Source organism: Prunus avium, chromosome 1 (assembly GCF_965620075.1).
Source record: "Prunus avium chromosome 1, drPruAviu1.hap1.1, whole genome shotgun sequence".
In the NCBI taxonomy this organism is placed as follows: Eukaryota; Viridiplantae; Streptophyta; class Magnoliopsida; order Rosales; family Rosaceae; genus Prunus; species Prunus avium.
Window position 1 is genome coordinate 20,834,398 of NC_142284.1, and position 9,605 is coordinate 20,844,002.

The window sequence follows — 9,605 nt, forward strand, 5'->3', positions numbered from 1 at the left end:
GGCTAGGGTGGCCTTGGCCCCCCAATTTATTTAACCCCTTTAAAATCATACTACATTTATGAAAGAAAACCACTCATTTCAATTTAGTGTTTTTGTAGGCAATAGTTTACTCAATAGGCCAAAAAAAAAATATACAACTAAACTTTTTGTGTTTAACATTTTGGCCCCCTCAAATATAAAATCCTAACTCTGCCCCTACGCAGTTCAAGACCATCTATAAAAGGCGAGGCAATCAAGCTACATTCAGTACACAAAAAACACGAAGGAAATAAAGCAAAAAACTCAAAGGAAATTAATTGAGCATGGGAAACCAAACGGAGGCAGCAGCGGCGCCAACAGTGGCTATAGGGGTGTGCCTGTTGAAAGGGGAAAAGGTGTTGTTGGGACGACGCCATTGCTCTCTTGGCTACTACATTTCCCTACCTGGTGGCAAGTGGCAGACCCAAACTTCCGTTCATCTGGGGGCTTATAAGCCATCTATATGTCTTGGAGAATACGGAGGAAGTTCTACCTTATATCGAGTATGAGTTTTATTCCTTAAGTTTCCATTTTAAATTATTCCTTATGTTTATCTTATATGTTTGGGACCGTAATGCTTGAATTTTTCGTGTCATGTAGGGAACATATGATCCACATCAAGGCCGCTTATCCAAAATTTAGAAAGAGAACAAAGTGGCTGCAAGATAAGCACAATAGCACTTTCATTCAATGGCTACACTTCAAGGTATATGTTATTCAATAACATATTGGACTTTTAATTTTCTTCTTTCTATGTTAGATTGAATTAAGATATGATTAATTTGCAGGTTCAAAGTGAACTTGATGAGGGAGGCAATCATGGGGTATCAGAAAATTTAAGGTGGCTAGCAGCTGGTCCAAACATGGCAGTGCCATTATATAGGAGCTATCTTATTAAAGGTGTTAAATTTAACATCAAGGCACAAGATGATGTGCGGACAGTTCAAAATAGTGGAGTTTATTTACTTGCACATACCATGCAAGTTGCTAGTGCCAAGGATAAAAACCCAATTCTCTCAAATATGGGTTTTTATGGTGTCATTCAAGAAATTTGGGACCTTGACTACCAAAAGTTTACAATCCCAGTCTTTAGGTGCGATTGGATAGATAGTACTTCCGGCCTTGTAGTCGACGAACTTGGATTTACCCTTGTAGATTTGAGTAAAATTGGACATAGGAATGACCAATTTGTTTTGGCTTCTCAAGTCAAACAAGTATTTTTTGTTGACGACCCGATGCATCATGGTTGGTCGGTAGTGTTATCAGCGCCTAATAGAGAATATAATGATGATGTTATTGGTGATGATGTCTTAGGTGATGTGAGAATTGAGTGTGAGCCATTTACTAGAGGGATGCCAAATGTTGACACATTTGATGAACTAGTGGGTGAGTTTGGGAGTCAAAATATTCGAGATGGATGTGAAGATATATGGATTGAATGATGCTCTTGTAATTTATGAAATTATTTATGCCCTAAACAGCACTACTGTATGACATTAATTTTGCAATAAATTGTAATGTGTTTTCTTCACTTTCATTATGCAGGTTTTGGACACAAAACAATCAGTACATAAAATACTGGTTCAGTATTATAAAACGACGGTCCTTATAAAACTGTGAAAAACAGACGTCTGTTGCCATAAAATTGTCAATAAAAAACGACGTTTTGGAGCATTCAACGACGGCATTGAATTTACCGACGTCTAAAAGCGAACTAAAAGTGAAAAAAGACGACGTTATTGTGAAACAGTTATTAACGATATCACGTCGGAGAAGGATAAAGAGCCGACATGTAATTACAAATAACACGACTTCAGTACAATAATACCGACGTCTAAAAGGACAGATATCGAACCTGAACGTTACAAAAGACGACGTCTTGGATGGATTAGACGACTATTATTTTACTAAAGACGACGTATAAATAGAGAAACACGGCTGTCTTTTACATGATCACGACGTTGTATATCACATACTACGTCGTTTATAGAAATAAATATGTCGTAAGTCATGAGCCTAACATATTTTCCACGTCGATTATGTAAATATATAAGACGTAGTAAATATTAATAACGTCGTATTTTATTTATTTAAAGACGTAGTATATACATACACACGACTGCGTTTGTATAAAATAGGTCGTCTATTCTTCTAAATGAAAATTTTTTTGTTCATTTTTCAGTATACAGACGTCGGTTGTTTTTGTAAATGACGTTGTTTATTATAACAACGACGGTGATTTACCTTAACCACTATTTCCACGTCAATATTAATGGAAAAAGTGAAGTAACAATACTATTTCACGACGGTTATATAAATATATTCGACGTCGTAAGATTTAATAACGTCATATTTTATTTATTTAAAGACGTAGTGTTTTCTTTTACACGACGAATGTTGTATAAAATAAGTCGTCTATTCTTCTCCATGACAATTTTTTGGTTCATTTTTCAGTGTACAGACGTCGGTTTTTTTTTGTAAATGACGTTATTTGTTATAACAACGACGGTGATTTACCCTAACCGCTATTTCCACGTCAATATTAATGTAAAAAACGAAGTGGCATTACTATTGCACGACGGTTATATAAATACATTGGACGTCGTATGGTTTAATAACGTCATATTTTATTTATTTAAAGACGTATTGTATTCTTTTACACGACGGAGGTTGTATAAAATAGGTCGTCTATTCTTCTCCAGGACAATTTTTTGGTTCATTTTTCAGTATACAGACGTCGGTTGTTTGGTTGTTAATGACGTTGTTTGTTATAACAACGACGGTGATTTCGCGTCGTGGTTTTACTTTGCAAAAGACGTCGATCGATTTTACGACGGTTTGAAAACCAAATTCACGACGGTGAATTCCCGTCGTCTTTTGCCTTTTTTGTAGTAGTGTTAAAAAAAAATCCAATCGATATATAGTCAAACAAAAAATATTTGGGTTTAAAGTGAACTTGATGACTAAGTTCTTCACAAAATTACCGAATTAGTGTACTTGGTGGGATCTGTATTCTTCTTTTATAACATAGAGTTTTTCTTTTTTAATATAAACTTTAAGTTTAAAGTGTATGTATTGGATGGGCCATGTGGGGGCTCCACCCAAGAAAGACCTAAAAAAAATTAAAAAATATGAGTTTGGGTGGATTATCCAACTGCAACTTTTTTGTAAGTGTGGGCAAGTGCCCACAGTTGTCCTTCATTGGGTCCGGTGGCTACCTCGAGCTCGGTACGTAATTATATACACAAATACAGGGGTTAATTTTCGTCTTCCTAATCCCAAGTCATTAACTAATTGGTGTTTGCGTAGGTGAAAACTGAAAATTGAAATGGTCATCAAACGGACCCTAAATTATATTAGTTTTGTGTTTATATAGGTGAGAGCTTCGAGGAGTGTGCAGCAAGAGAATTGAAGGAAGAAACTGGTTTAGACATTGACAAGAAGAGGATGGAGTTTCTGACAACCACAACAAACGAGCTGCTCCTAGAGGGAGGCAAGCCATGCCAGTACGCGTCCGTTTGCATGAGAGCGGTGATTGAACATGGAGATGGAGAGCCCCAAAATGTGGAGCCAGAACTGTGTGATGGTTGGGATTGGTATGAGTGGGACAGCATCCCCAAACCACTCTTTCGTCCTCTGCACAATGCGGTGCGGGCAGGATTAATCCATTTCATGCATGAAGAGCAAGAGCATGAGTTAATTAATTCCATGTGTTGCATGCATATGCGTTTTCACAACTTTTCACAATGAAGATGCTATGTCTACAAAATTTGTTATTTATTACCTGAATGATTATGCCAATGCTTATCAAAAAAGTAAAAAGAAAAATCTTTATTAAATTCCGTATCCCACAAGTTCTAGCCCACTGCAACTCCTATCCGCAGCCCACCTACACCACGCCCAGCCTACTCTAATTCAGAATCCTGCTTTGCCTACTGCTTTTTTTTTTTTTTTTTTTTTTGGTTTTTTGTTGAAAAAATCAATTCTTTGATTTTTATTTTATTTTATATAAATATAAGCAATAGTCTAAACTAAAGAAGGGTGAGGGTTTCTCATACACTGTCAAGGCATGTTTGGTACACTGTATTTATATTAGATTTTGGATAGGAGTAAATAATTCATGTCAGTTGTTTGGTGTCAACTTGTATTATTTAATTACGTGAATATGTTAAATGGGTTGGGCTTTTAATATTATCATTACTTGACTAACTAATACAACCCACACGCTCCGGTTTGGATAATACATAATGCTTAATTATAAAGCTAGGGAAAAAGAAAACACACTTTGTACACTCTTTCCATCGTCTTCTCCTTAGGGTTCTTCTTTGCTATCTTCTCTTTTCCTTGTATTAATTCATCTCTCCCTCTCTCTCATACTCTCTCCAATATGTTTCTTCTCACTTCTTCTCTTTCTTCTCTCTTCTCATGAGTTTTTCTTCAAAATCCATGTTGTTACAATGGTTTGTTTGTGCATCCTTTGACTATACTTTCAAGTCTTATCAAACAAAGAGAACAATTAAAAGAGTAAAGAAAAAAAAGGCAATACGAAACTGCCAAAGCTTTGATAATTAAGGGCTTCTCATAATTTCAATTATTTAATAATTAATATATATAATGAAAAAAAATTTCCGGTCCAGATGCAATAACCATCACATCGAACCTTCAACTTTTCATGTAATGGAAAAATTACTATAATTACAATGGTAAGCTAGGATGGCAAAAGCTAGAATGACCATGGGTAAATTGATTCATGCACATCAACCAAGTAAAATTAGGGAGTTCTCTCATACACTTAACCCCTTTATTTTTGTCTGATATAAGTTTGTCAGACATGCTTCATGCTTCATGTCCTTAAGAATACAAGAGAAAAGATTGATGATGTTCGACATGCTTCATGCCCTGTATGTGATATATATATCAAGAAAAGAAGTTTTTAATATCAAGATCTGATCTTTTTTTTTCCATCAATAAAGGTGTGATTGTATACTATGTAACTTATAATCCTAAGTTCTACAATTATGATAATGAGTTAGTTCATGTAATCTTGTCTTATACATCTTGGCCCAAAAAAAAGAGGAAAAAAACAACACATACATAAAAGGAAAGACTAAGAGCAAACTGAGCAAATGGAACAAAAAGCTTGTGCCCTTGGGCTCAGAAACTAAGGAGAAATCTGATGGAATTGGATTGGACCCAGTTGGAATTTTGATTTGGGTTTGGTCGGGATGAGGGAAAGAAGGGAGGGGTTGGGGTTTTAGGATGAAGGAGAATAGGTGTTTTTTTATTAAAATCTTAAGTCCTTAAAAGTCATTTTACAAATGAATAAATTTGTAGATAAGGTGAGTAGGGAAATAGGACAAGTGAGTGGAAAAAGCAGCACTCTTTATGTAATTAGTTGTGTTTTTTTTTTAGTGCTACTATTTCCACCCCTCTGTCCTATTTTCCCACCCACCTTATCTTCCCACCCACCATATAAATTTGAAAAAATACAATCCTATCTTTCCACCCACCACTATTCCTAAAATGCCCTTTAAACAGCCCATGAACTGGCAATTCCTCCTTTTCTTCCTTCCTAGCCGCCGTGACAGAGAAAGCATGGTATGTCTTGAATGACATAAATGCTCTTCCTGCAGTCCTATTTCTACATGTCTGGAAGGAATCCTCATTTGCTAACCCATTTTATACTTCATTCTTCTGCCATTATTGTCTCGGTTAGAAGATAAAGTTCAATGCTATGTTTAGTTTTGTTCAAACTTTTTGATGTTCTGTTTCTTTGCCTTGGAATTAATTTCAGAAACTTGCTTTCGATCATATGGGAAATCACTAGAGGGATGTTAATAATTATCAGTGTTCCAAAGCTAGACAGAGTTCATCCAATTCTTCTTATCTCTGCAGTCCTTTTCTTCCTTATTGTTATTGGTTCCTCTTCCTCCATTGTTTTTTTCACAATTCTTCTTGAACATTTGGTGCCGCACATTGCATTTTGCAACTTCCTTCAGAGTTAGAATCGCTGCAATCAATATGAAGAAAGCAAACCCAGAAAAAGAGTTATAACGAAACAACAACCCATTGATCAATATCTTCAAAACTAAAAACCCATTAACCAAACCCAACAAACACGGAAAAACTCAATTCTCAAATCAAACTAATATCATTTTGCTGAATACCATCAATCAAAACCATCAAAAATCCAAAACCCCATCTCCAAACCAAAAAAGTTAGAAAAAAGAAAAATATGTTCTTAAAAACCGAAGTTTTAATGTTTTACTGAAATGGAAAAACAAAAACCAACCATCATTCAAGAGAAACATGCAAATAGGAAGCTCGCACTTGAAGGCATCGATCTTCCTCATCTCTTCCCTCCAATCGCTTAACAAAATCGTCAAGCTTGGACAGCCTCTCAGACACATTACCGATCATTGAAACCTCCTTAAGGAAATCACTGATCATTTTAGGCACAAAAGTAGGTCTAAAATCCAATATCAGTTCAGGAGGAACCGAACCCATTTGAGAGCAAGAGAGATGAAAACCGAGAATCAGAAATAGTAAGGACCTATTTTCAGACCCTATTTTTCATGAGTCCTTAGAAGTCATTTAACAGAATGGTACATTTGTCTTTAAAATTGCGAAAACGAGGTGGGTGGGAAAATAGGACAGTTAGGTCTAAAATCCAATTTTAGTTCAGGAGGAACCGAACCCATTTGAGAGCAAGAGAGGTGAAAACCGAGAATCAGAAATAGTGAGGACCTATTTTCAGACCCTATTTTTCATGAGTCTTTAGAAGTCATTTAACAGAAGGGTACATTTGTCTTTAAAATTGCGAAAATGAGGTGGGTGAGAAAATAGGACAGGTGGATGGAAATAGCAGCACTTTTTTTTTCCTTATTTGCCCTATCAATCCCAACTGTTTTGTTAAAATTGCCACATATACTTTTTTTTTTTTTATCAGAATATTGCCACATATACCATTAGCTAAATAGTTAGTCAATTAACCCCACAAGCTCAAAAAAAAAAAAAAAAACAACCACTACGTATAACCACTACTGCATCATCACCCACCAAGGTATGCCCCTCGATCAAATTCAACAGCATTCGCAGCCAAGAGAGATAAAGATCTAATACATTGATAAAGTCGATGGCAGAAAACTGATGAAATTGAAAACGAAATTTGATTACTTTTAGAACGGGAAAAGTTAGACCAAATTCAAGAAGCTTGCTTGAGTTGAATTCAAGTGAACATTTTCGTGATTGTATTAATTGCTACCCAATGGATTTAATATATGAAACCAATTGCGTAAGATTCTAGTCATTTAGGAAGTGGGTCTTTGATTTGACGGTCAGTAGATTCCCATTGAGATTATGGCCATATGGTAAGAAGGTTCAGTGAGGTTGTTTTTCCGGTCTGGTTGGATTGGTTTTACGATGACGGTGGTGGATTGGTTTGGAACTATTAGGGGTCATTTGATGCTTAGGATTGAATTGGATAATGAGTCTAGGGTTTGATATTAACTCTATTATTGTTTTTTTCTCAAAAAATTAATGACTACTTATCAGAATATGGGGCAATTTTTATTACAATAACAATAATGTTAGGAACACCAAATTTGAGTCCCAAAAATGAAGTGGCTTCTACCATATCATTATGTTTCAGTTGAAAATTGATACATGTACTTAACCATAATTAACTTATTTTGACACAGAAATTAAAAAATTATTTTTGAGTGAACCTAAAAGTGACCACTCCACAACACCATGTTCTACCTCCACCAATCTTCCCTCCTTGTTATTCACATAATATTGGATGCACTGGAAGGGAGGTGCAGCTGGGTTGGGGAGCCACAGTAGTGGTGAGGGGCAGTCCGGCTGTGCGGCGGGTGGCTCAATGAAGTGAGGATTGGTGGTGGCAAAAATGTTGTACAGTGGTCACTTTAGGTTAACTTAAAATTAGTTTTCTAATTTGTGTTAAAATAAATTATTAAAAGTGTCATCAAACAAACCCTAACATTAACTGAGTACATCCTATAATATTTAAATTAAAATATAAAATTAACTAAGTACACCCTATTTAATTACCAAAAATACCCTTAATGCACCCTATTTAAATAATTTTTAAAACTAATAATAAACATTTACAAATGAAATAATTGAAAAGATTTATTTATACAAATAAAATATATTTAAAAAAAACCTATCGAGCCCCCCACTCCCCCTCTCCTCCCACAACTGCCTCCACACCCTGCCCCTACCCGCCCATTCCTTCTCCACCACCTATACATCTCCAAGTTCTACACCCTCCCTCACACACATCCCTTCGTACCCAGCCCCAGACCCAAGCCCCCGAAAATTTATCAAGGTACCCAACCTCCTGTCGTACCCCCAGAATATCACCTTGACCATCGTACATCAAGTGGGCTAGCACTTATATTTTTTTATTCATCATGCCATCTCCATCTGGATCAATCTCAAAGAGCTTTCCTACTTATATGAGCCAATTTCATGTCACCGAAATTAAGTATAAATGAAGCCAAGGTGGAGGGGTTTCTTTTGTTTTTTTGTTTTTGTTATTTTCTTAGATATGGTCCATTGTCATTTAGATACAATGGATGCGTGACACTAATTGAATTCTCTTCAATTGCAGTCCTCCCAATCACTACTTGCTTGCATCAAGGGTCGATTGTTACATGTGGAGATTGAATCTGACTAGTTGTAGATGATTCAGATGCTTAAAGGTGAGCATCAAGTAGATGTTGCAGTGGATGCTATTGTGTTTGACATTAAGATGCTTGTTGGCAAGCTCCATCAGGTTGTTTTTATAGCTACTCCCTCCCCGTCAGTGCAATAAGGCAGCACATGAGGTTGCGGCCTTTGTGTCTAGAGTAGGTGGTAATCACGTTTGGGACCAAAGTGTGGCCTGAGTGGATTTTTGATATTTTAGCTAGTGATGTAAACCTTGCTATTCATCTTTAATAAAACTCTCTTTGTTTGGAAAAAAAAAAAAAAAAATCAATTGTATGGCCAGGTAAGCAAACCTTGTAGCCACCATATTCGAGACATTTACAATATATGACATTGGTTGAAAATGGCAAGTACATGCAAATACCACTTTTAAATATCCGTTTTCTCCTACAATCAAGCTTATGACATTCAATTTAATTGATGATTTCATGGCTCACAGATTGAAAACCTATTTAATTCAAATTTCAGCTCTATATACATATGGAAACTATATTTTTTAGAATTCCATATTTGGCTTTATTAAATTGGTAACATATACCTACCTTTTAGCTATAAATTTATTGAGTTTTTCAAAATTCTTTGATGGAATTTTTTTGTCATAATGTTAATTTTTTAATATACCTAGTATGGAGGTATAACTTCTTTTTTTTAAACATATGTGTTTTACCTGGCATTGAGGTGCATCCAATATGTGCTTTACCTAGTAGTGAGGTGCATCAAATATGTACTATACCTATTAGATAGGTAGATCAAGTTCAATGGTTAGTAGGGTATTGCACCTGGAGCATAGGATTATCAAATTTAAGAATAATATTAATATAGTTCATGAAGAAATAAACGAGTACAATGAG

The 9,605-nt window shown here is 35.6% G+C and overlaps 1 pseudogene; it reads left to right on the top strand.

The window, feature by feature from the left end:
• Window positions 1–302: 302 nt before the first annotated feature.
• LOC110756205 (geranyl diphosphate phosphohydrolase pseudogene) lies at window positions 303–3,698 on the top strand (annotated as a pseudogene).
• Window positions 3,699–9,605: the final 5,907 nt, after the last annotated feature.